Source organism: Antechinus flavipes, chromosome 3, assembly GCF_016432865.1.
Source record: "Antechinus flavipes isolate AdamAnt ecotype Samford, QLD, Australia chromosome 3, AdamAnt_v2, whole genome shotgun sequence".
NCBI classification, from domain to species: Eukaryota; Metazoa; Chordata; class Mammalia; order Dasyuromorphia; family Dasyuridae; genus Antechinus; species Antechinus flavipes.
The window spans coordinates 609,694,798-609,720,318 of NC_067400.1; the positions used below are offsets into that span (position 1 = coordinate 609,694,798).

At 42.0% G+C, this 25,521-nt stretch overlaps 1 protein-coding gene across 6 annotated transcripts in view; it reads right to left on the reverse strand.

Annotated features, from left to right (window-relative positions):
- Positions 1-7,684, reverse strand: part of MIB2 (MIB E3 ubiquitin protein ligase 2) — a 49,160-nt gene extending 41,476 nt beyond the window's left edge. For 4 of the 6 annotated variants that reach the window (XM_051988808.1, XM_051988810.1, XM_051988812.1 and 1 more), the window contains exons 1-2: positions 7,511-7,684; positions 915-1,009 (exon numbers count right to left, since the gene is read on the reverse strand). The gene's annotated coding sequence lies outside the window, so the exon portion shown is untranslated. Of the gene's footprint in view, positions 1-914; positions 1,010-4,709; positions 4,937-7,510 lie in introns of those variants that run through there. The other 2 variants (XM_051988809.1, XM_051988815.1) reach the window with 2 other exon arrangements.
- Positions 7,685-25,521: the final 17,837 nt, after the last annotated feature.

Consider the following 25,521-nt stretch of genomic DNA (forward strand, 5'->3'; position numbering starts at 1 on the left):
TTAAACTGGTCAATTTGCTCCTTCCTTCTTTCCTTCCTTCTTTTCTTTTTAAATAAAACTCTCGAGCTCCCCCACCCCCACCCTTCATGGCCTCTTACAACCCCTGGCTCCCTTCAGAACTGAGCTCTAGGGCTACATCCAGCTAAGCTCCTTCCCGATTCTACCTCCTCGACGCCAGCCACCGTAGTACCTGACAAGAAAGCGCCCTACCCCCACCCTCACCCCCCAAGCAGGACAGGAGCCTTGTGTATCCCAGCAGCCAACTCTACTCCTAGAATACTCCTAGAAGGTGTTTAATAAATGCCCGATTAGTGACAGATGTAACTTTTGAAGGCCTGCAAAGCAGTTTCTTCCCAAGAATCTGGAGGGACTGGATTTAGAATTCCTATTTTAACAAGGATGTAATTAGGGTCTGAGGAATTTAAGTGACTCAGTTGTCCAGCGAGTGGTCCGAAACGGGATTCCACGGCAGGCCTCCTGATTCCAAGTCCAGGGCCGTGTCCACTCCTCCAAACACTCTCTCTCAGCCAAACCAGTTTCAGAATCACTTGGCAGATGTAAATACCCAAGTAATTATGCCCATCCATTTAAAACCCCATTTTCAAAGCCACAAAGGAAAAAAACTGCCAACATAGCACTTCCTAATTAGCTTTCCTGTAAATAGAGAGCCCGGCTCCTCAAATTGTGCAATACGGATTGTTTCCACACGCATGTCACTATTACAATCACCAAGTCACAAATAAATCACTGAAGGTTTTTTTTTAATCACCCCAGATGCTTCAAATTACCATCAGGCCCGGCAGCTAATGGTTCACAGAAATAGCCATCTGAAACGCTACCCTTGTGCTCATTCTGGCCTCCGAGTCCCGACTCCCAGGGCTGGGGAAACGGGCACACAGGTGAGCAGGACTTACCTCAACTCCAACTGCACCTTCTGCTTGGGACTCGGCTGCCCCCGGGGCTTCCTTCTGTTTCTGAGGTCACCAGGCAGGTCAGCAAACAAGCCTTCCTATGGGAACCGGCAGCCAAGGCAAACAAAAACGGAGGGATCAGTTCAACAGAAGTGGAGAAAAGTCAGGGGGCACAAACCCAGCTCGAGGGCCAGCAGCAATCAATGACCTTCCCTCCCTCCTTCTTTTAGACTGTTCTCTAGTCCAAACCCTTAGCTTTGGCTCCTCTAACTCGATTGGCAACTACTGAGATGCCAGGCCTGCTCTGTACCTCTCTCTAATCCCCACCCCCACCCCAGAGAGTTCAGGGAACACAGGTGTTTATAATAATTTTAGAATTAAACAAGCACAGTAAAAACAAGGGAGGCTAGATGGCGCTGTATGTACCGCAGTCAGGAAGATTGGAGTTCAAATCTGACCTCACACACTTCCCTGCTGTGTGACGCTGGACGTGCTATTTAATGCTGTCTGCCTCAGTTTCCTCATGTGTGAAATGAGCTGGAGAAGGCAGTCCAGTGTCCTTGCCAAGAAAACCCCCAACGGAATCAGGAAGAGCCAGACTCGACTGAGCAACAATAAAATCTAAGACAAATTAAATGTCCCTACCCTATGCTGAGACAGTCAACAGAGGCCAAAATCGTGGACATGGACCAGGGGCCCGGAACACCCAGAGAGTGGGCTCCCCAAACAGCAAACACGTATGAGGAGTGGTCTGGTTTGGCCTGGAAGGAAGGACCCGATGATGTAATGGGCTATTTAAAATCATTACCTTCCTATGGAAGGTTTTCTGAGACAAAACAAAGTCACGATACAGGAAGCCTCACCCTCCAGATGCAAAGGGCAAGAACAATCCTCGTGAACCCGTCAACACAAGCTGCGAGGTCTAGATTGAAGACTGGGGTAAGACTCGATTCTGGCCAAGAAGACAAGATCCTACAGCTATTTCAGGGATTCTGTCACAGCTGGGAGATCAGGAATGAGCTGATGCACTACTTCCTCTTCCTCATTCTCCTCCTCCCCTTCCTCCTCCTCTCCAGCAAAGAACCTGCCTTCAAGGCTCAAGCCAGAGGCTTTTTCCTCTTGTACTTCAAAGTTTTCCCTGACGCTCCCAAGTTCTCGCCCTCCTCCAGTGGTTTCCTTTTGACTTTTCTGCTGGACAGAGAAGCCTGGCTCTGACCACAAGTCTCTTAAGCACTCTGAAGTCTGCAACAAGACGCCGGCAGTGTGGACCCACATGGGTAGGGGAGCCTCCTCACTAGGGAATTTCTCTTTTCCAATGAAATTACAGAATTACCGAACCAGACCCCTCCTGGCTTGCTCTTCAGTCTGTACCAATTATATCATTCCATCTTGGGGAACGGAAGGCTACTAGATGGAGAGCTGGGGAAGTGCTGGTGCAGAAGTCTACATGGTCCCATCCTGGATCATGTCCCTCTTTTCCTTAAAATGGAGAGAGTGGAAGGAGGGCAGCAGACAGCATCTTCCAGGTCCTCCACTGAAGGAGGAGGCCCAAGGCGGTCAGCCCATCATTGCCCTGGTCTCCTTTGCATTTCATCACGTCCCCCCCACAGTTTTTGTTTTCTCTTCCCCCATTAGATTCTAAGCTTTGGAAGCGAGGAGGGTGGGAGGTGACAGTTCCTGAATTGTCTTTTGCCTGCTGTACCCAGTGCTTAGGGTACAAAGGCCTGCAAATAGTAGGTGCTTAATCGATATTTACTGGCTGGCCATGGGCACAAATATGCTCATTTTTATTGAGTTTTTGTTACCAAAAGGAGTTCAATCTGGAGGGTTAGGGAGTTACTTCCAGAAATGACTTTGATGGGAGAACAAAAGGCATCAATAAGACATTTGAAATTGGGAGGAAAGTAAACTTGTTGAAGAGAGAACTGTTTCCCTCCTGTTTGTATTCCCAAACTGATGCTAAATCACCTGAAACTAGGACTGCTCCTTCTGTGACAAGGCCCATTTCTACCATTATTGCCTCAGCCAGAGTCCTATGTGGGAAAAGGATCCTAAAGTTTGCAAAGAGCTGGAGATGAGAAAGGTGGGCATGTGAGAAGCAGAGTGGTTTTTCCACTCTCCAAAGAGTCCCAGCCTCCAAAGAGCTCCAACTCAGCTCCTGCCTTGAGCTTGACTCTGAGCTGTCCCCTATTCCTTCTTACCTCTCAGGGTGCTCCAGATGCCCCAGGAGTAATCATGGGTAGGTCCTGGGGGATTCTGGGTAGAGCACTCCCACACAAAACAATTACAGCACACTGAGATAAAATTAGCTAAAAGGACGGAGAGAACTGGGACCTCACAGGCCATCTGAGAAGGGGCTACTCCCTAGGAACTGCTTTACAGAGCCCAAACCCAGATGGCAAAAGGTAACTGGGCAGGAGGCAAAGGGGCCAGATACAGCTCCCCTGGTCAGACAAGAATTTTTTAAGCACCTACTATGTGCCAGACATTATTAGAGATGATGTGTATCTATACAAAATATAGACAGAGTAGAGGAAGAGATGGCAGCAGTGGTAGCTGGGGCATAGGGTGGGATTGGGAAGGCTTCCTGCAGAAGGTGGGGGCTGAGCCGAAGCTTGGAGGGATTCTATGAGGCTGAGGTGAGGAAGGACTGGTGACAGGGCTGAGCAAAGCTATGGAGATGGGAAATAAAGTGGGTGTAGGAGGAACATCCGATACGGCTGTGTCCGAGAATGCATGAGGAAAGTTGTAAAGGGCTTAAAAGCCAAACAGAAGACGGTTGGGTTTTTTTTTTTTTTAATTTAAATTTAAAGATTAAATAGAGAGCCACTAAAATTCACTGAACAGGGGAGGGATGGAGGAGACATAAATCCATATTTGAGAAAAACCTCTTTGATAGTTGAACAGACAGTTCCAAAGATCTTGTGATGGAGAGAGCCATCTATACCCAGAGAGGCCTGTGGGAACTGAATGTGGAGCACAACATATTCTCACTCTTTTTGTTGTTCGCTTGCATTTTGTTTTCTTTCTCATTTTTTCTCCTTTTTGATCTAACTTTTCTTGTGCAACAAGATTACTATATAAATATGCTTGCAAATATTGGTTTTAACATATATTTCTACCATGTTTAACGTATATTGGATTCCTTGCCATCTAGGGGAGGGAGGGAAATCTGGAACACAAGTTTTGCAAGAGTCAATGGTGAAAAATTATCCTTGTATATGTTTTGAAAATTAAAAAAAAAAACCCAAAAATGATAGTTGAGCAGAACTCAGACTAGATTAAGAAAGCCACCTGTATGCCAGGCAACGGGCTAAGCACCAGGCACACCAAGAATGGCAAAAGACAGAAGTGGCTTCTAAGGAGCTCACGGTCTAGCGGAGGAGACGATAGGCCGACAACTCTGTGCAAACAGAGATAAGGAGGGATAAATTGGAGGCAGTCTCAGTGGGATAAATTGGAGGCAGTCTCGGAGATTAAGATAAAGGACCCCGAAAGATTTTCTGAAGAAGGCAGGACATAAACTGAGCTTTGAAGGAAATCAGGGAAGACAGGAGGGAGAGAGGTCCAGACGTGGGACACCGCCAGGGTAAATGTCTGGAGGTAGGACAGTCATTTGGGCACTAGATCCCAAAGGATGTGGAGGAAAGGAAGATGGGAAAAGGAAACAGGTCTTGAAAGGCTTTTAAAGCCACAAGTTCCCAGCTCAGACTCTCACTGTGGGAGCCTAGGCAAGTCACTAACTTCAAAGCCTTCTCCCTCATTAGTAAAATAGAGAAATAATGCTTTCCAACCTACCTTACTGTGACCACGGGGCAAATCCTTGGTCCCTGGAAGTAATAGGAAGCCCCGGTAGTCACTGAGCAAGAGGAGAGAAGGGGACAGAGGAGGTCACTGGAGTTGCCTGAGGAGGGTGAGATGTGGTCAGACCTGCCCTTCGAGCAGCTCCCTTTGCTGGGAACGAAGGCTAGGCTGGAGAGACCCGAGGCGGGAGGGCCACGGTCGGCTGCGAGGTGATGAATGCCCGTCCCAGGCCGGCCGCAGCGTCACAAAGCAAAGGGGCAGATGGGAGATTTTGTGAAGGAGGAGCTGTGAGGCTTGGCAAGGACTAGATGTGGGAGGTGAGAGAGAAGGAGACACTGAGGGTGACATAGATGGGAGCCTGGGTACCCAGTGTCCTCGGAACTAATGGGAGAGTTAGGAAGACGGAGTTCGGTGCTGGCTACAAAACATCCATGTGGGCAGCCAAAGAGCCCCAGAGTGCACAGAGTGCCAGGCTTAGCGCCAAGAAGACCTGAGTTCAAATCCAGCCTTAGACATTGAGTAGCCATATGACCCTGGGCAAGTCACATAACATTGTTTGCCTCAGTTTCCTCATCTGTAAAATGAATTGGAGAAGGAAATGGCAAACCGCTCCAGGATCCAAGACAACCCAAACGGGGTCATGAAGACCCAGACACAGCTGAACAAATGAGACATTCTGTTCAGGAGATCCAAAAGGCAGCAGACATGAGGGCCTGGAGCTCGGGAGAGAGACTAAGGCTGGGGGTGGACATCAAGAACCATGTGTAGGGACGACTTCTGACTCTGGAAACTGATGGGATCCCCAGCTGACAGAATATAGAGGGAGAAGGGAAGACCCGGGACACCCCAAGTTAGTGGGTATGACCCAAATGATGATCAATCAAACAAATGGGAGGAGAGAGACAGAGAGAGTGCAGGAGCCCGAGGGAGCACAGTCACAAAAGCCTAGATGGGAGAGTCTCCCATGAGCAGGGGGAAAGGATCAACAACAGGATAAAGATTAAGAGATTCAATAGAGATTAAAAATGAGGACAGAGAAAAGTCAATCGGCCTAGGCTGCCCTTGCACCTCTGACCCTCTGCACCACAGCCCTGCTGCCTCCCCCCCACCCCGTTATGAATGATCCCTTTTGTGTCCCCCTCCTACATGCGGCCCCTCCCTCTTCTCTGACTCCTGAGAGCTCTGAAGTGAAGTCAAGTGTCTTGGCTCCAGTTCCCAGCTGGGACCCTAACTGTGGGACCCTGGGCTAGTCACTAACTTCTAATCCCTGCTCCCTCCTTGGCAACATGAGGGAACGAAGCTTCCCGACAGACCGCACTTCCAGTGGCCATGGGGCAAATCCTTTAAACTTTAAAGCCCAACTCCAATAAGAAGCATCATCCCCATCCCTCTCTAGCTCTTCCTCCTCCTGGCCTCCAGTTTGGATGGGACCTCAGACACACACATGGCACAGCCCAATCCTGAACCCCAATTCCCCCCCAAAACCCCCAATGTGAGGTCATCCTGCCCTGGCTGGGGGAAACGAAGAGAGACCCTCCGATCTCCAGAGGCACCTCCTCTTCCTGGCACCATTCTGGGCCAACATCTCCTCCTCCCCTCCAGGATTCTCTTTCCCTCTACTTGAGACCCAACCCTTGGGGCTTCCCCCTTTCACCAGTCCATCTCTGTGGTCCTCCCTTCTTCCCTTTCCCCATTTCTTCATGGTCTCCCTTTTCTTCCTCATCTCTCAGTGGTCCCCCTTCTCCCCCAACGTGGTGGTTCTCTCTTCTCCCCTTCTCCTTCAGCCCTCTCCCCTATATCACTCTAAACTCTCCTTTCTCCCCCTCCCCTATGTTACTCTGTGTTCTATCTCCCCCTCCCTTATATCATTCCGTATTCTCCTCTCCCCCTCCCCTATATCACTCTCTACTCTCCATTCCCCCTCCCCTATAAAATTCTGTATTCTCCTCTCCCCCTCCCCTATATCACTCTGTAATCTCCATTCCCCCTCCCCTTCTGCATTCTCCTCTCCCCCTCCCCTATATCACTCTGTATTCTCCTGTCCCCTCCCCTATATTACTCTCTACTCTCCATTCCCCCTCTCCTATAACATTCTGTATTCTCCTCTCTCTCTCCCCTATATCACTCTGTACTCTCTATTCCCTCTCCCCTTCTGTATTCTCCTCTCCCTCTCCCCTATAGCACTCTGTACTCTCCATTCCCCCTCCCCTATAACATTCTGTATTCTCCTGTCCCCTCCCCTATATCACTCTGTACTCTCCTGTTTCCCCTTCCCCCACATCATTCTGTATTCTCCTCTCCCTCTCTCCTATATCACTCTGTACTCTCCATTTCCCCTCCCCTTCTGTATTCTCCTCTCCCCTTCCCCTGTATCACTCTGTATTCTCCTGTCTCTCCCTCCCCTACTCTGTACTCTCCATTCCCCCTCCCCTATAACATTCTGTACTCTCCATTCCCCCTCCCCTATAACATTCTGTATTCTCCTGTCTCCCCCTCCCCTATATCATTCTGTATTCTCCTCTCCCCCTATTCCTTTTCAAAGATGCTCCTTCTCCCCCTCCCCATATCACTGCATTCTGCTCTCTCCCCCCTCCCCCTATCAATGCAGACATCTCCCCCTCCCCCGCCCCCTAGTCCAGCCTTCCCCGGCTCAGCCCCCCACTCCCGTAGTGGTTCCCCCTCCCCCAGCCTCCTCCCCCTCAGTGGCCCCGCCCCCTCCTGGTCCCGCCCCTCACCCCAAAGTTTCGGTTCACGGCCGCCCCGCCCGCCCACCTGGCCGGAGAAGCGGCTCTGACCTGTGGTCTGTCCCGGGCTGGGGCCCTTCCAGAGCCCGGCTCGGCTCGGCGGTTAGCCCGCCCGCCGGGCTCGCTCCGAGGCTCCGTCGCAGAGCCGCTCCTCCGGTCCGTACGTCCGTCGCTCAGGGCCAGCCGGGTCGCTGCCAGCCCGCCGCCGCCTGCCAGCGCCGCCCCGACGGGCAGCTTCAGTTTCCAGGGGCCGCCGCAGGGGCTGCCGGGAGTCGTAGTGCGCGCTAGATTAGCGCGCAACCCCAGGGGGCGGGATCCGGACCACAACTCCCAGGAGGCCCCGCGGGAGCCGGGAGCCAGGACCCCTCGGGCGCTGCTACCTGCGAGGCTAGAGGCTGGGCAGTGGCGGCCGCGGAGGCGGGGCCGGGGGCGGGGGCGGGGCTCAAAGTCCTGCACCATAGCGCCCCCTGGCGGCGCGTGGAGAAAGGGCCGCAGCGCCAGAGCCCCAGCGGGCGGGCAAGATCCTTCTATCAATCCACAAGCATTCATTAAGCTTCTGTCTGCATAGTGCTAGGCACCGAGCCGGCCCTGGGGAATACAAATATAAAGAATGAAACGATGAATGCTAGCTAGGAGCCTACAATAGCCGTTTTACAGATGGGGCACCTGACGCCCCCTAAGGAGCGTTCACAAGGTCAGGACTAGAATTCACTCTGCCACACTGAATAATAATTATAATAATAAGCAGGTGATGATGCTTCAAGGAGCTATCATTTCGTAAGCAAGAGGACGTGTACCCTCCCGTGTCTTGGCAGAGTCTCCATGAGTCACATCAACAAGCAAGCACCTAGTCAGTGCCGGACAGTCGAAGGAAGGCAAAACTAACCAAAAACCAGTCCTTGCTCTCAAGGAGCTGGTGATCTACTGGGGGAGAGAGCTTGCGAACAAGTGTACAGACGTGATATAGACAGAATAAAGCAGAGCTAATCTCTGAGGGAGGATGGAGAGGAAAGGCTTCCTGGAGGGGGTGAGACTTCAGCTGAGACAATGGAGAAGAGAAATTTTCAGGTATGGGAGAGAGTCAATGAAAATGCACAGGCTGGGGAGATGAAGTGTCCCTGGCCCAGAGAGTCAGTCTAAATGAATAAGGTGAGGCGCCTGAAGTCAAGTGCTTCTAAAATGGAACCTCACCCCCTATATTAGCTGTGTCTTCCTGGTCAAGCCATCTCATCTCTCAGGACCTCAGTCATCTTAGCTGTCTGACTCTGGACAAGTCACTTCCTCAGGAAAATGACAATCATATGTAGGACCTTCTTCACTAGATCTTTATGAGGATCAATATTTAGAAATCCCATGACAAACTTAAAACATTATATATAGATGTGAGTCATTGTTGATGTTGTGGCCAGAAGAATTAATTACTTTGTAACCAATGCAGTACTGTGCCTCTCTGAACTTAGCTTTGTGGACTCCTAGCTGAATGGAAGAACAGATAAAGGGAAAGATATTGTCAACATTTCTGTGATAAATTACTTTCTTCATTAATGCTTTGGGTTCTAAGGTTACAGTGTCCCACAGTGCTACACGAAGAAGTAGCTGTTAAGTCATTTTCAGTCATAACCAATTCTTTGTGATTCCATTGGGGATTTTCTTGGCAAAGATATGAGAGTGGTCAGTTTGCCATTTCCTTCTCCAGCTCATTTTTACAGATGAGGAAACTGAATCAAACAGGATTAAGTTGATAGGATACAGCTTCTAGGGGAAATATAGCAGTAATCCTGAGGTCCCCTGACCTTAGAGTGCTATTGTCTAACAATCTGTCTGTCATTGATTCTAAAGTCTTCCACCTTAGGATAATCCTACAAACATTGCTGACTGTCAGATAGAGAGATAATCTGCTAGTCAGTGATAAACAAGGTCCTAACACAATAGTAAATAGACCACTCCTCAGTTCTACCTCTGGGTCATAAAATTAGCATATCAGTGACAAGAAGAACCAGATCTCTGTTTTTTTCCTATAAATTTATCTCCTTACTCCTGGTCCTTTGCTAAATCCTTTTGGAATTTAGCTCACATCAGTTGACATCACAATTATAATAAACTTTGCCCCTTGACTTGGAGATGGGTTCAAGTCTGCTTTTCAGACACCGCCTGACACCGATTTGTGACCCCAACCTCTTGGACTCTCCTTTTGAACCTCAACAAAGTGACTTGCTCAGGGTCACACAGCTAGGATTACATATTTAGAGGAATCTAATTTCACAGAGGAATCTTCCTGACTTCAGGCCACCATAGAAAAGTCACTAAAGAACAAGACAGCTGTGTTACTACAGATTAAGACTATCCAGAAGTGCAAGTTAGAGAAAACACAATCTTGAGAGTACTGAAGATCAATTCTCAATTTTGAAATGTTAACAGAGCTTTTCCTTTTTTCCTAGAGGTCTTCCAATCCAAACCCTCATCTTACAGAAAAGAAGAAAACAAATGATTAGGAAGTTACAAATCAGCTCCCTTTAAACAATTATTGCGAAAACATAAATAAGTTTTGACCCACATCTTTACTTTCTCATCTCTATAAAATCTTTATATGAATGATCTAAACACATAATGAAACACATTCATGATGAAACTATGTAGAGGGCAAAATGATACTCTATAATAGGCCACATTTTCGTAGTCATGAAACTGACTGAAAAGTACTGAAAAGAGATCGGAACCTGTTTGTTTCCATTTTTAAAAGGTATTTAATTTGGAAAAACAGATCAGAAATTCTGTGGATTCTAAGTTCAATTGGTCCAGTGGTCTAGTTTAGTAGGATCCTTTTGGATGCTGACTTTGTCATCTAACATTTTCATTAAATCCTCTTGATCTTGTTTCCAGATTTCTATTTCATCTGGACACATTCTTATCATTGATTTGAATTTTTCAATAGCACAAGACCAAGCACAGATACCTGGAGCACTCTATTAGAGACCTTCCTCTAACTGACACAGTTCCACAATGAGTACTCTAATTAGATTTTTGGTGCAAACTCAACTATTTGCAAATTCATGACAACTGCTCTCTGGTCTCAACTGCTGGTGCTCAGTGACTTTTCTGTCATTTCTGACTTTGGCTAACCCCATTTGGAGTTGGGTTTTGGGGTGGGGTTTTTTGGCAAAAAATACTGGAGTGGTTGCCATTTCTTTCTCCAGTTCATTTTACAGATGAGGAAAATAAGGCAAAAATAAAATGACTTGCCTAAATCACACAGTTAGTAAGTGTCTGAGGCCCTATTTGAACTCAGAAAGATTGGTCTTCCTGACTCCAGTCAGGAACTCCATGTACTATGGTACTACCTGGCAGCAACAGCAGATGATTTAACTAAGATCTTTCTAACTCTGGGCCTAGCACCATATCCATTGTGCCACCTAATTGTGTGATTCTCATTTAACAGCTTTCTGCCTCAGTTTCCCCAATGGCACCTATCTCCCAGGATTGTTTTGAGGATAAAAGAAGATATTTGTAAAGCACTTTGCAAACTTTAAAGTGCTACATAAATGTCAATGATTGTTGTTAAAAGCAGCTTGAGTGACTAACTGTCAAGCTCTTTGCTGAATCCAGATAAAACTACATCCCCAGTGTTTACCTTACCTTTTTAGTAAATCCTGTCAACAAAAGGGGGAAATGTTGCAACTCTCATTATGGTTCTTTGGGATCAATGATCACTTTTTTCCCCCTTCTTTTTGTGAAGCAATTGCGATTGAGTGATTTGTTCAGGGTCACACAGTAAATGGTAAATGTCTGAGATTGCAATCATATCTGTCAGTTCTTTGAGTTCACTTGGAAGTTAAACACAACAAGAATAGCTAGATGTCTCCTATTATCTCCTTATTTGTTTGGAGATAATTTAGGTATTCAAACCAGATTGTATGGGAAAAAGGAATTTGGATTTTTTTTATCCTAGTGTAATGCTGGAGAAACTGAGGCAAGATAGAGATTAGAAAGTTTTACTATTTTATTCAAAGTTCTGAGAGGGAGAGATTTTGGGGGGGAGGGGTGCAGATAAAAATCCATTATTTCCCCCAGGGCTGAATTGGACTTTTGTCTCAAAGAATTCATGATCGAATGGGAGGTTCCAATGATTTTTATATGGCTCTACGTGATCAGGGGAGACAAAGCAAGGGGTGGAGTCCGAACACTGGTGAGCTAAGGAGTTTCCAGGAACGGACCATCAATTTGATTCTGACAGGTTGGGGGTAGGACTATAAATTCTGATAACTTAGGAGCACTTAGAAACCAGGACATCTGAACTCCCCCTTATCTGAGATTAATCATTTACAGTTTATAACCTTAAAGTAGCCCATCCTAAGTTCCTAAATTATATCAGTCCTAATAGTCGGGTGGGGGGGGTTGCAACCAGGGGGGATTGAGGCAGAACAATTCAAGGAACTGAGGCAGAACAATTTAGAGAAACCACGGCAGGACGATAAAAGGAAACTAGGGCACAACACTAGACGTTTTTTGAAATCACTCTTTCCTCTTTCAAAGTACAATCCTTTCCTGTTCTCTGGGAGTATGGTGCTCTTTAGTTCTTCCCTTTGATTTAGAGAATGTCCAGTAATAAGATCCAAATTTGAAAACCCATTGCTCATTTTCTCTTCCGCACAATCATTTCCACACGGGCCAGCATAAAATAGAGTATGTCAGAATTCAAGTTGCCTAAAACCACAGCTTCCTTCAATCTGGAGCTGAGAAATCTTACAGATCAGAAACTACAAGGGGGCCTGGAAGTCTTCCAGTCCAAACCCTTCATTTTACAGATGAGGAGATTGTGGCTCAGAGGGTGAAGTGATTTTCCCTCAAGTTGCATTGATTCCAAACATTCATTTGATTGAATTCCAGCATTAGGGGAAAAAAAAGGTTCATTTTTAGGATAAATGGCAAGCTTTTCCTCTTCCTCCCCCAGCTTTTTAAAATATAAATAAGATATTTCCTAAGAAATGCTAATACAAGGTAGTTGGATTAGCTATTGTCGATGGAAAGAACTGTATCCTTTAACCTGTCAGTAAGGCATGAACATCAACTATTGTAGCTGATTTCATTAATGTAACTGATTTTATTGCCACTCTGTTATTTCCCCGGTTTACATTGTTGTTCTGTGGATCTGTTTTCTTCACCCTACACCTCTTTCTATTGGTCTTCATATGTTTCTCTGAATCCTTATTTGTCATTCTGTAGAATGCAGTCATATTCTATTACATTCATCTCTTTGCTCATGATTTATTCAGTCCTTCATTCCCTCGTGGGTAGGCACACGTTAACTTTTAGTTGTTTTGTTCTGTTTTGTTCTTGCTAAGGCAATTGGGGTTAAGAGACTTGCCCAGGGTCACACAGCCAGGAAGTGTTAAGTGTCTGAGATCAGATTTGAACTCAGATCCTCCTGATTTCAGGGCTGGAGCTCTATCCATTATGCCATTTAGCTGCCCCTAACTTTTAGTTTTTAGACATTTTGGGTGTCACAAAATAATTTCATTCTGAATATAGATGGGTCTTTTGCTGACTCTGGGGTCATTGCTTGGACTCTGATTGGCTTGGAGTGAATGTAAATAGAAATTGTATCTGTTTTAGCTTAGAATCCCTGAGGGTTTTTCCCACCCATTGGATTTTTTTTTTCCCTAAGTAAAAGAGGGGATTCTTTGTCTCATTTCTTACCTAGTCGTGATCACTGAATGGACATTGCTTTAGTCTTACTGAAACCTGGGAAAGACCTTAGCTCCACCTCCAGTCATTCTGGCCTATATTGGGCCACAGGACTCCAGATGACTCTGGAGGGGAAAGTGAGCTTGATGACTTTGCCCAGCCCTTCTCACTTAAATCCAACTCATTTACATGTCATGGTCTTCTTCAAGAACTAAAAATAAACCACCACCACTAATACTTCAGTAAAAGCTTAGAAAGTTCTAACAACAACTAATATTTATATATTCCAGGCACTGGGCTAAGCACTCTACAATTGATCTTCATGACAACCATGAGAAGTGAGGGCTGTTAGGATTCCCAGTTTACAAGGAATGACCAGCAGGATGAATACAGAGAGGCTTGGAGAGACCTACATGAACTGATGCTAAGTGAAATGAGCAGAACCAGGAGATCATTATATACCTCAACAATGATACTGTTTGAGGATGTATTCTGATGGAAGTGGATTTCTTTGACAAAGAGACCTAACTGAGTTTCAATGGATAAATGATGGACAGAAGCAGCTACACCCAAAGAAAGAACACTGGGAAACGAATATGAACTATTTGCATTTTTGATTTTCTTCCCGAGTTATTTTTACCTTCTGAATCCAATTCTCCCTGTGCAACAAGAGAACTGTTCGGTTCTGCAAACATATATTGTATCTAGGATATACTGAAACATATCAAACATATATAGGACTGCTTGCCATCTAGGGGAGGGGATGGAGGGAGGAAGGGGAAAAATTGAAATAGAAGCGAGTGCAAGGGATAATCTTGTAAAAAATTACCCTGGCATGGATTCTGTCAATATAAAGTTATTATTAAATAAAATAAAATTTAAAAAAAAAAAAGGATTCCCAGTTTACAGATAAGAAAACTGAGGTAAACAAAGATTATGTGCCTTACCCAGAATCACACAGCTATTAAATATTTGTGGTCAGATTTGAACTAAGGTCTTCCTGGGTTTGGCAACTCAGAAATGAAAGTTTCTACCTTCAGACTGAATAGTTTACCCAATGAAGCTGACAAATGAAAAGGTTTTTTTATTTTTATTTTTGCAAGACATAGTAAACTCAAGAACTGAAAATAATTGATAGAATTGATGGTTGTGAAAACAACAAATAAAATAGGTTAACTCCATGGCTTCCTATCCTATGCTTGGATCCAGGCTCTGCCAATTATTATCTTAATTGTGTGATCTTTGAAGAAAGGAAGGGAATAAGAATGGATGAAGCACTTAATGTTTGCCAGGCATTGTGCTAAATCCATTTGATCTTCAAAACCACCTGAGAAATAAGTGCTATTATTGCTCCATTTTGCAGAGGAGTAAACTGAAGCAGAAGTTGAACAACTTATGCAGAATCACAGAGTTAATGGCTGAATCTGAATTTGGTCATTTGCCATCTCTGGGCCTCAGTTTCCTCATGTGTAAACTGAGGGAGTTGGACTAGAGGAACTTGGAAGACCTTCTAAATCTCTGTCTCTGATCTCATGAAGGGGAAGAATATGAACAATATCACCAACCACCATTTAGCTCAATTCATGTGAAACTATGCTCAGTGAATGCTTGGTAACCCCCATCATATTTTTGTGCTTTGGAGACTTTGTTATTGTTGCTGAGTCATTTCAGTCTTGTCTAACTCTTAGTGACCCCATTTGGGTTTTTTTTTTTTTTTTTTTTTTGTTTTTTTTGCAAAGATACTGCCTTTTCCTTCTCTAGCTCATTTTACAGATGAGGAAACTGAGGCAAACAGGATTAAGTGACTTGTCCAGGGTCATACAACTAAGCTCCTGATTTGAACTAAGGTCTTCCACAGATGCAGAAAGTGTATTGTGCTTACATCTGGAAGAAGAAAACACATTCAAAGTGATATGAGAAGGATAATGGCATTTTACCGTCATAACCTTGAACCTATGTCAGTGCATAAAATCCTGGGCCCAAACTCAGGAATTCCTGAATTCAAATCCAACCTCAGATGCCTTCCAGTTGTATTGTCTGAGGCAAGTCACTTAATTCTGTTTGCCTCAGTTTCCTCATCTGTAAAATGGGAATAATAATAATAACACCTATCTCTTAGGGTTATCCTGAGGATGAAATGAGATCATATTTGTCAAGAGCTTAGCATAAATTTGGCCAAAGGGCTATAAAATTATGAATACCCTTTGATCCAGTAGTGCTGCTACTGGGTCTGTATCCCAAGGAAATCGTAAAAGAGGGGAAAGGGCTCACATGGGCAAAAATGTTTATAGCAGCTCATTTTGTGGTGACAAAGAATTAGAAAATAAGTAAATGCCCATCAATGGAAATTAACTGAACAAGTTGTGGTATATGAAAGTGATGGAACGGAAAAAAATGATGAACAAGTTGATTTTAGAAAAAACATGTAAAGATTTACATGAACTGATGCTGAGTGAAACAAGTAGAACCAGAAATACAGTGTACACAGTAACAGCAAGATTACGCAATGAACTGGGGCAGCTAGGTGGTGCAGTGGATGGAGCACCAGCCCTGAATTCAGGACCTGAGGTCAAATTTGACCTCAGACACTTAACACTTCCTGTCAATGTTATCCTGGGCAAATCACTTGCCTCAGCCAAAAAAAAAAAAAAAAAAAAAAGATTATGTGATAATCAATTATGAAAGACTTCTTTCTTCTCAGCAATTTAGTGATCCAAGACAATCTCAATAAACCTTACATAGAAAACACCATCTGTAGCCAGAGAGAGAACTATGGAGACTTGAATGTAAATCAATACATGCCATGTTCACTTTCCCCCCCACTTTTTCTTCTGCTTTTTTTTTTCTCTCTTACGATTTTTCCCCTTTGTTCTGATTTTTCTCTCCCAACATAATTCATAAAGAAACATGCATTTTTAAAAAAAATGAATGTTGATGTATAAACAGAAAAAAAAAGAAAAAATTTAAAGACCTTTAAAAAAGAGCTAGGAACATAATAAATGTTTATATCTTTATTCTAGAACTTGAGTTCCAAAGAATGCCCAGAGAACCCTGGGCTATACTTATTTCATATATGGATCAATTGAGGGACCTTGGGATGGTTGGTTTAGAGATGAGGACTTGGGGACCTATGATAGCTGTCTTCTGCTTAGCCTCAGGAATCGAGGAACAAGTTCCAAAGAAGGAAATTTAGAAGGTGAGAGTAAGGATGGGAAGAATAATCCTTTTTTTCCTATATATATTACATTTATTTTCCATATATGGATGAAAAGATGAAAATACAGATGTACACACCTTCCACTAAAGAATGAAACAGTATAGTATATCTGGATTTATACTTAGAGAACTAAAGATCAATTCTTGACATTTTTTCATATATATATATATATATATATACATATTTATACAATTATCATACTGCACAAGAAAAATCAAATCAAGCCAGTAAAAAAAAAAAAAAAAAGAAAGAAAGAAAGAAAAGAGAAGCAAAATAAAATGCAAGCAAACAACAACAAAAAGAGTGAAAATGCTATGTTTTGAACCACACTCAGTTCCCACAGTCCTCTCTCTGGGTGCAGATGGCTTTCTTCATCATTGAACAATTGGAACTGGTTTGAATCATCTCACTGTTGAAGAGAGCCATGTCCATCAGAATCGATCATTGTATAATCTTCTTGTTGTCGGGTACAATGATCTCCTGGTTCTGCTCACCGACTACTTGTCAGTTATGGCATAATAAAAATTCCTCCAGGCATAAGTTGAATGCTGAGGTGCGTCCAATTCTTAAAATTCTGTGATTTTGTGACCAACAACTAGGAGGATTGGGGAAATACCTGAGATAAACATTGGAGGAAAATAGCTTCCTGAGAAACAAAGCTGAGGAAAGCATTCCAGCCATGGAACATGGATTGTATGAATGACTGGAAAAGGGAGAATGGAAGGCAGAATACTAAGTGCAGTTTTACTGATCCAATTTGGCTGAAATGAAGAGTCTTTGAAGACTAGTAATAGGAATATAAATCAGAGGAGCTAACTTTTTAGATTCTGGATTACTTCTGGAGTGATAAGTACTCTGGATGTGTGTTTTGGGCTTATTGGTTACTGTGATGAAGATGGGGATAGAAATGGGAAACTGGGTGAAAGAGAATGTCTAGTAAGCATGAAGAGTTGACTATTCAATAGGCTTAAAAGAGAGAAAATTTTTTCTTTTTTTTCCCCTGACACGTGGAGCATGTTATAATCCTTGAAATGTTCTTCACACTCATGTGGGAATAGGGAATTCCTCTCCTTTTTCCATCTCCTTCCAGAAGCAAGGATGCACGTAGCACATAATGTGAGAACATGCACTTACCCTGATAATCTGAGACTATATCTCAAATTTCCTGAAACATAAACGAACAGTGATTGGGAGCTGAATCTTTTTTTGAAACATAGTCATTTTTGTTATTGTTGTTATATAGTAACATCTGAATGAATTCCTCATTCCTTGCTAGCACTGGTGGGTTAGGTCCCAGAAGGCAGTTTATTAATTCTTCCTCTCTCTCTCAACAATTCTATTGATGGATAATTTTGATTGACTCCTCAAGGTTTCCTTAGTAGTATTTTGCACAAGCCCCTATCCAGTAGGCTCTCCAATAATTGTCAGCTAGTAACTTCAATTAGCTTTTTTTTTTGGGGGGGGGAGTATTTATTGAGATGATATAGAAAGAACAATTGATCAAAAACATCTCCTAAAATATCTGGGGTATATTTTCATACAGAGGTACATGAGAAAAGTGAGTTCAAACTAGAGGAGAATTGTAGAATTCATGTGTGCCAAAGAAGAAAATTCATAGCTTCTAGTTACTAGAAATTCTCTTCTCCCTTCCCTTCCTTCGTCTCTCATGAAATTCCCCTTAGATATGGTTCTCTTCTGTGTGACGACCATGCTAGCACCAGGTTACCTTAGAATTAGCCAAAGTCAGGATAAGCAAAAGTCCTTAGTCTTTATTCTTGGTCTTTAGGGGTAGAAGTGAAGGGGATGGAAGCAGAATCTCTGCAACTGTCTTCCTCCTCTATCGCCAAAGGTGATGCTAGCTAGTCTTACTCCACCCCCTAGTCCCTCCTACAATCCTCTCTATACACCAATTATCGAGCCAGCACAGGATAGTGGGAAGGGCCGTTTTCCAAGCATATGCCCAGAGTATTGTCCAATCAGTAGTTAGCCTCAAGTGCTCGGCTGTCCTGACCTCAGTGCATTGACTCAAGAGTTTCAGCCCTCTACACTTCTGGACTTCTTTTGTAAAGTCCTGATGCTCCCTGTCCTTGTATGTCTAATTCTATCTTTGGTTACCTCTCAGCCCTGGGTTAGATATATTATCTCCTAGTGGTTTAGGCTTTCTGATGATTTGGTTAATGGGTTCACTTTCTTCTCTTTCCCCCACTCCCCACTCAGTGACTCTCTCATCTGGACACTTCCTCTAGGTCTTTCTGAGTCTGGAATCTCCCAAAACTCAACTGCTTTGCTGCTGAATTGCATTTTTTCCAAGCAGGCTTCTCAAATTGTATACTGACCCACAGGCATGTCTGATTTTTTCAACTCGTCACAAATTATTTGCTCTGTAGTGGCATCTGCTTTGATTCTTCACTCTGTTAAGTGCCTACTATGTGCCACACACTAAGTTCCAGGATACAAAGAGAAGCAAAAATGTAGTCCTTGTTCTCAAATAGCTCGCAGTCTAAAAGGACAGACAACATGAAAACTATGATATGCAAATAAGATATATAGAGAATAAAATGAAAATGAAAAGAGATGAAGGCACTAGTAATAAACATCAGTGGAGAAATATGGGCCTTGTGTTTTTACAGGAATAAGGATGGGGATGTAAACTCCCACTCTCTCCTTAGTTAAACATGTGCAGTCCTTAGTAAAACAGATGGAGTTCGTTTGGCAGAATCCATAAACCCCAATCCTGGATAGTTGTCCACTGACTTGGAGAGTTATGAGCATTGTCCATTTCCAGGCCCTTTCCTAGTGATTTAGACTAAAAGGCTTCAGGCCAGTTTATGGGCACATTTTACAAAGGTAGTATCATAAAGTACTGAATTTGCCGTCTGGAAGCCCTGAATTACAATTCTCCCTCCCAGACTCTAACTCTAGTTAAGACACTTAACCTCTCAGCCTCAGTTTCCTCAATTGTAAATTTTTATAATAATAATTTTATGTTATAATAATATGTATATATGTTTATGTATAGGTAATACTTACCTCACAGGATTGATGTGAAGCTCAAGTAAGATAATACTTGCAAACCTTATGGTGCCACATAAATATTAGTTTTAAGCATATTCCCATACTCCCAAACATATGACAATGTTGCTTTTTTGTTAACGTCTGACTCACTGTGATGCCATTTGTCAGAGATACTGGAGTGGTTTGCCCTTTCCTTCTCCAGTTCATTTTACAGATGAGGAAACTGAGACAAACAGGGTTATATGACTTGCCCAGGATCATCCAGCTAGTAAGTCTGAGACCATATTTGAAGTCATAAAGATGAGTCTAAACAGATGCATTTTTTTTTCACAAAATTCTCAGAATTGCAGAATGGTTAAATCAACTTGTAAGCCCACCATTGGTGTCCCCTCTACAAACTCTCCAAGAATTATCATTTTCAATTTTTGTCATCTTTGCCAATCTTACAGGTGTGAGGTCAAACCTCAGAGATACTCGAATTTGAATTTCTTTACCTTGGAGGATTTTTTTATGTAGCTATTGATATATTACTTTTCTCCTTTTGAGATCTGCCTGTTCATATCCTAAACTATCTATTGAGAAATAGTTTTTAATCTGTTTGTTTTAATCAATTCCTTCCAAAGCTTAGAGGTCAAACTTTTATCAAATTAACTTACTTCAGATAATTTTAACAGGTTCTCTTCTAATTCTAACTGAATTGATTTTATTTGTGGGAAAAGCTTTTCAATTTTATGTAAACAAAATTGTCTAGATTTTGCCTCCTGTGATTCTTTCTATCCCTTCCTAGGGCAATAATTCTTCTCCTATCCATAATCAATAGGTATTTTCTTACTCAGTTGGTCAGTTGGTTCTTGTCCTTTGATCTTGAAGAAGGCCAAAATGACATCTGGGATCGAGGTGCAGTGTGTCCATTGGCTAATCAGACCAATGGGAGTTTGGAATGTTCTACCATATGTCAGACATGAATAGCGCACATTCCAAAGCCTTTTATTTCTATTCCAAACATCTTCTTCCTTAATCTTCCAATGGATTTCCATCTGGAAGTTGTCCTGGGAGCTTCCTTGAAGACACCTTGATTGTCTCACCCCGGCCTTGTGCAAGAAGCCTATTCTGGAACTTCAGCTTCTGGTGCCTTTCCCTCTGAGAATATCTTCCATCTATTATTTATTGTATATAGATGTGTATGTGTGTATGAATGTATGTGTATATATATGATTTTATATATATATATATATATATATGAGTGTGTGAATGTATGTGAGAGCATATACATGTGTGTATATGTATATGTATTTGTATGTGTATATATGAGTGTATTTATATATGAGTGTCTATGTGTGTTTATATGAATGTGTATGTATGTATGCATATGTGTATGTATGTATACGAGTGTGTATATATGTGTATATATGAATGTATGTGTGTATAGATGTGTGAATATGTGTGTGCATGTATATATGTATGTGTGTATATGCATATGTGTGTGTGTGTTTGTTTTAGATATGATACAGATATAGAGGTATATATATAAGTGTACATATATATGTGTATATATGTATATAATATATATATGTGTATATATGTATATAATATGTGCATACATTTGTATGTGTCCATAAGAGTGTGTGTATATATGAATGTGTGTATGAATATATGTGTATATATATGCATGTATATATGTACATATGAGCATGTGTAGATATGTGTGTATGTATATATGTGTGTATGTATCTATATGAGTATTGCATATATGTATTTATGTATGTATGTTTATATGTGTGTGTATATATATGAGTTTACTTAGATATTTAACTTGTTATTCGTCTGTACCTCATTATTTATGCCAATAGAGCACTTGTTAAAGACAAAAACAATGCTTTTGTCTTTTCTGTATCATAGGTGCTTAGTATGATGCCTGACACATAGTAAGCACTTTTTAAAAAGAAATTATTTTTTCCCACATATATGTTTTATTTTATTTTTGTACATGCATGTTCAGCTTTTAAATACACATTTCTTTATGAATCATATTGGGAGAGAAAAATCAAAACGAAAGGAAAAAATCACAAGAGAGAAAAAACAGGCAACATAGCAACACAGTAAGCACTTCATGCTCTTGTTTGCCCTTTGTTCTTGAAGAGGAGTGACATCAGGGAGGTGAAGCCATGACTTGCAAGTAAATTGGATTGAAGCGAGGGAGGGCTGTGCAAAGTCACCAGCTTTTCTTTCTCCTCCAGAGCCATCTGGGTTCAGTGGCCAGATAAAAATCAGGATGACTACAGATGGCCCTGGATGCAGTGGCAGACCTTGGCCTTTCTAAGCTAAGGTCTTTTCCACCTGAGATTAAGGCTGGATAAGAAATGAGAAAGAAAATAGTTTTTTACCTAGCCAAACAAACCAACCCCCCAAAACTCACTGCTGCTTTTTTTTTATTGGAACAGGTTGAGTTTGAGGGTTTGAGGAACCCTAATCTTTCTCCTGATCTCTGGCCCTAAATCATCATCTATTTTTGAGATCCCGTAGGGGAGATGTGAAATAGCCCCCTGACAGTGCAGAACTGGAATTCAGGAATGAGATTAGATTAGGAGATGGAGATTTGGCAGTAATTGCATAAAAATAGTAATTTTATCAAGATAAGGGTTGAAATCACCAAAAGAAAGATTGTATCCAGAGAAGAGAAGAAGTCTGGGGCAGAATCTCCAGAGCCACCCTTTTCAAATTATACTCACCAAGCTTCTAGGTAAGTAAAATCATCAAGGAACCCAGCTCTCCCACATAGGAAAAAAAAAAATTTATAAAATGTCTCTACTAAGCACGAGGTATGCTATTAGAAAGGTAAGATAGTTCCTGCCTCCCCCCCTCTCCAAGTTCACATTTTATTGGGGGAGACAGCATCTGTAAAAAGTTTCAGGTACAAGTCAGATGTGTGTGGAATGGCAACACAATCCCTTACTCAAAACGATTATTCAGGGATTTCTCAAAGTGAAGATCAGAAGTTTTATTAGAATCTCTGAGAAGCGGGCAGTTTGCTCACTGGGTTCTCAGAGAGAGGAGGACCTTGATTACAGAGTTAGAAGCAATTAAATAGTCATAGGAACCCGTGCCTCTCCTTCCCTTATCCAGTTAATTTTAACAGGTAAGCAGTTAATTTTCACTGCATGCTCGGTGGAAGTAGCAAAGGTTTGCTAAATTCTAGTCAAGCCGATTTAGTTGACTTATTGCAAGTGTGTTTGCCTAAATTTATTGTGGTCAGCTTGTTACAATGTTTGCAAGTGCAAGACCCATTTTTCCTAAACCCATCAGACCTTCATAAACTTAAATTTAGGTTATAAATTCAATCTACCTTAATTAATGATTTTATGAGAAACCACATAATCCTTCACAGTAAGGAGATTTATTTAGAGGTAAGTAATCAATTAAGCCAGAGGGTTTAAAAGTTTTTAAAATAACTAAGGAGACTTGGTTTACCTCAGGATTTCTCTGTCAACAAATAGAGATAGCTAGTTTGGACATTTCTCAAATATCTCCAGGCCATTAAATTATTAATCAGATTCTTCTCTAAGCAGTTGAGTAAAGGTCAAAGAGTTATCTCTTAGATGTTTTCTGCTGGAAAAGCAAGAGCCTTAATGATTAACAGATCCTTGGTGCTGAGTCTTGATTTACCCAAACTTATTATTCTGAGAAGTCCTCAGTTTCCTGTTTCACTCAGATGGGAAAATTCCTTCATCCTTAAGGGGTAGCAGCAAAGCAGATGGTGATACTTGCTTTTTAATGCCATTTCCACTGATAAAATCATAGGAGTTTCTTTTTTTTTTAATTATAGCTTTTTATTGACAGAATATATGCATTTTTACAACATTGTCCCTTGCACTCACTTCTGTTCCATCTTTTCCCTTCCCTATCTCTGTCCTCTCCCCTAGATGGTAGATAACATGTTAAACATGTTAAAGTATATCTTAGATACAATATAATCATAGGAGTTTCTGACAGTGCTAAGGGCTTTCCTTTCAGGGTCTTCAGTACTATGGTTGTCACATCTTAGAGGAGCGGGGGCCATCTTCACAGAATGATCACTAAATGATCTGGAATGGAGACAGTGTCATTTTCAGGCCTGTTGGGTTCAATGTCCAAGATTGTCTTTAACAGGATCTGAGAAATATGACAGAATGTTCGTCTCCATAAATTCTGAGTCATCTGAAGGACCAGATAAAATGGAATGTAACTGATTCTGTCCTGTTCAAGGTTAGGAGATAGTTAAGTAAAGATTAAGCTTTGCTAGAAGTGCTCACGTACAATTAGCTCATAAATATTAATTCCTCTTTCCCAGTAGGAGCTTAGGCTCATTTTAAGAATTGTGCAATGTATATGTGGGAAGGGAAACATATCTAGGGATAAGTATATAATAAGTGGAGTGGGAAGTTGTGACACCTGGAGTCCCTAACAAATGGGGAAATAAGGGAAGGACTTTGTGGCTGGGAACAGGATTCTAATGCTTGATTCTCTTCTTTCCCAATGCATTTCTATTCCCTAATGAGACATATCAGACCCATTTCTACAGATGTGTAATAAATTTCATTCCTTCTGAGTTCAAGAGGTTTATTTCTCACAAGTCTGAAGGGAGATGATTGTTTAGGTGCTACTGTTGATAGTCTGAATTGCTGTTTCATCTCTACTTCAGAGTTCCTGCATCACCTAGGCTGATTTGTCTGCCCTGTATATCATAGTTGATGGGATAGCTGGTTCCTTCTTCAAAGGAATTACTTCCTCAGCAAAAGCATAAAAAGGGAACTAGAGAGGAAGACATTCAAAGTAAAATAAGAACAAATGTATTTATTCAGCCCAGGATTTCACAGAAAACAACCAAGAAAGAAAATAGGAACCAGGAGCCCATCAGCACTCCAAGGGTGACCCTCCAGGGAGACTTGAAACTTCTCTTACCCCTGACATCTAATCAATTGCCAAGTCCTACAGCTCTCAGAGGGGGAAACTCCAGAGGATCCAGAAGTTGGCAGAGACTCGACCACAATAGAAATTTATCCAAAGGGGATGGAAATCTGTAGCTTTGTGTCAGGGTGCAGGATTGAAAACCGATAGTCCCCAATCTGGAATGATCCAGGAGCTCCTGAAACCTGTCAGTGTGTACTAAACACAAATAAACTAAGACAGAGAAAAGCCAGAGGCAGGAAGCCAGGAAATTGAGGTCAACACCAAAGCCAGTTTGACCACCTCATTCAAAGAGTGCAAGAAGCAGAGAAACTTGGTTCTAATGCAAAGTCCCCAACTAGGAATTAAGACTGGAGATATGAGTAAACAAAAGAAGAAACAGAATGCGATAAATAAATACTATGGGTCAAGAGATCACCAGAAGTATGTTTGGTCAGAAGTGAGTGACTCCTTCCCAACTAAACAAACTGGCACATATTATGGAATACTACTGGGCTATAAAAAGGGATGAATAAGAAGAATACAGAGGAACATGAGAAATTTTCCAGGAAATGATAGAGAAGTAAGTAGAGACAAGAAAATACCACACACAGTAACTACAATAATGGAAAATGGAAAAAACAGAAACCATCAAATAACTGAAATGAAGATTATAAGATCACAAAGAACAAGCTTGGTACTAAAGAAGGGATTTGAGAAGACAACTTCCCCAACTCTTCATAAGATGTAGTGTCCATGGTTGTGGAATCATTGCATACCTTGTTACATTCACCATTACCACCCCCCCAACCTCTCCCCCCCCAACACAATGTATTTGAGTAGTTTTGCTTAAAAAAAATGTTTTTCATTGTCCTCTTTTTCTTTTATTTAAAAAAAAATTTTTTTTTTTGCTTTTAGGGATGATTCTCTCTAAGGAAAGAAGAAATACAGAAGAAAATTTGAATGATATAAAACCAAATGATAGCATTAAAAACTCATTTTAGAAAGAAAGTTGTAGAAACTCAGAAAAAAAAGTCAAAAGGACTCCAAGAATGGCTAGAAGAAATACAACAAAAGATGAAAAATGGAATTATAAATGAAATATGAGCTTTGCCAGAAAGAAGTAGAAGGAATACAACTTAGACCAGAGCTTCTTAAACCTTTTCACCTGATAAAATTTTTATGTGACCTTGGATATAAATTTATATAAAATAGATACACAAAT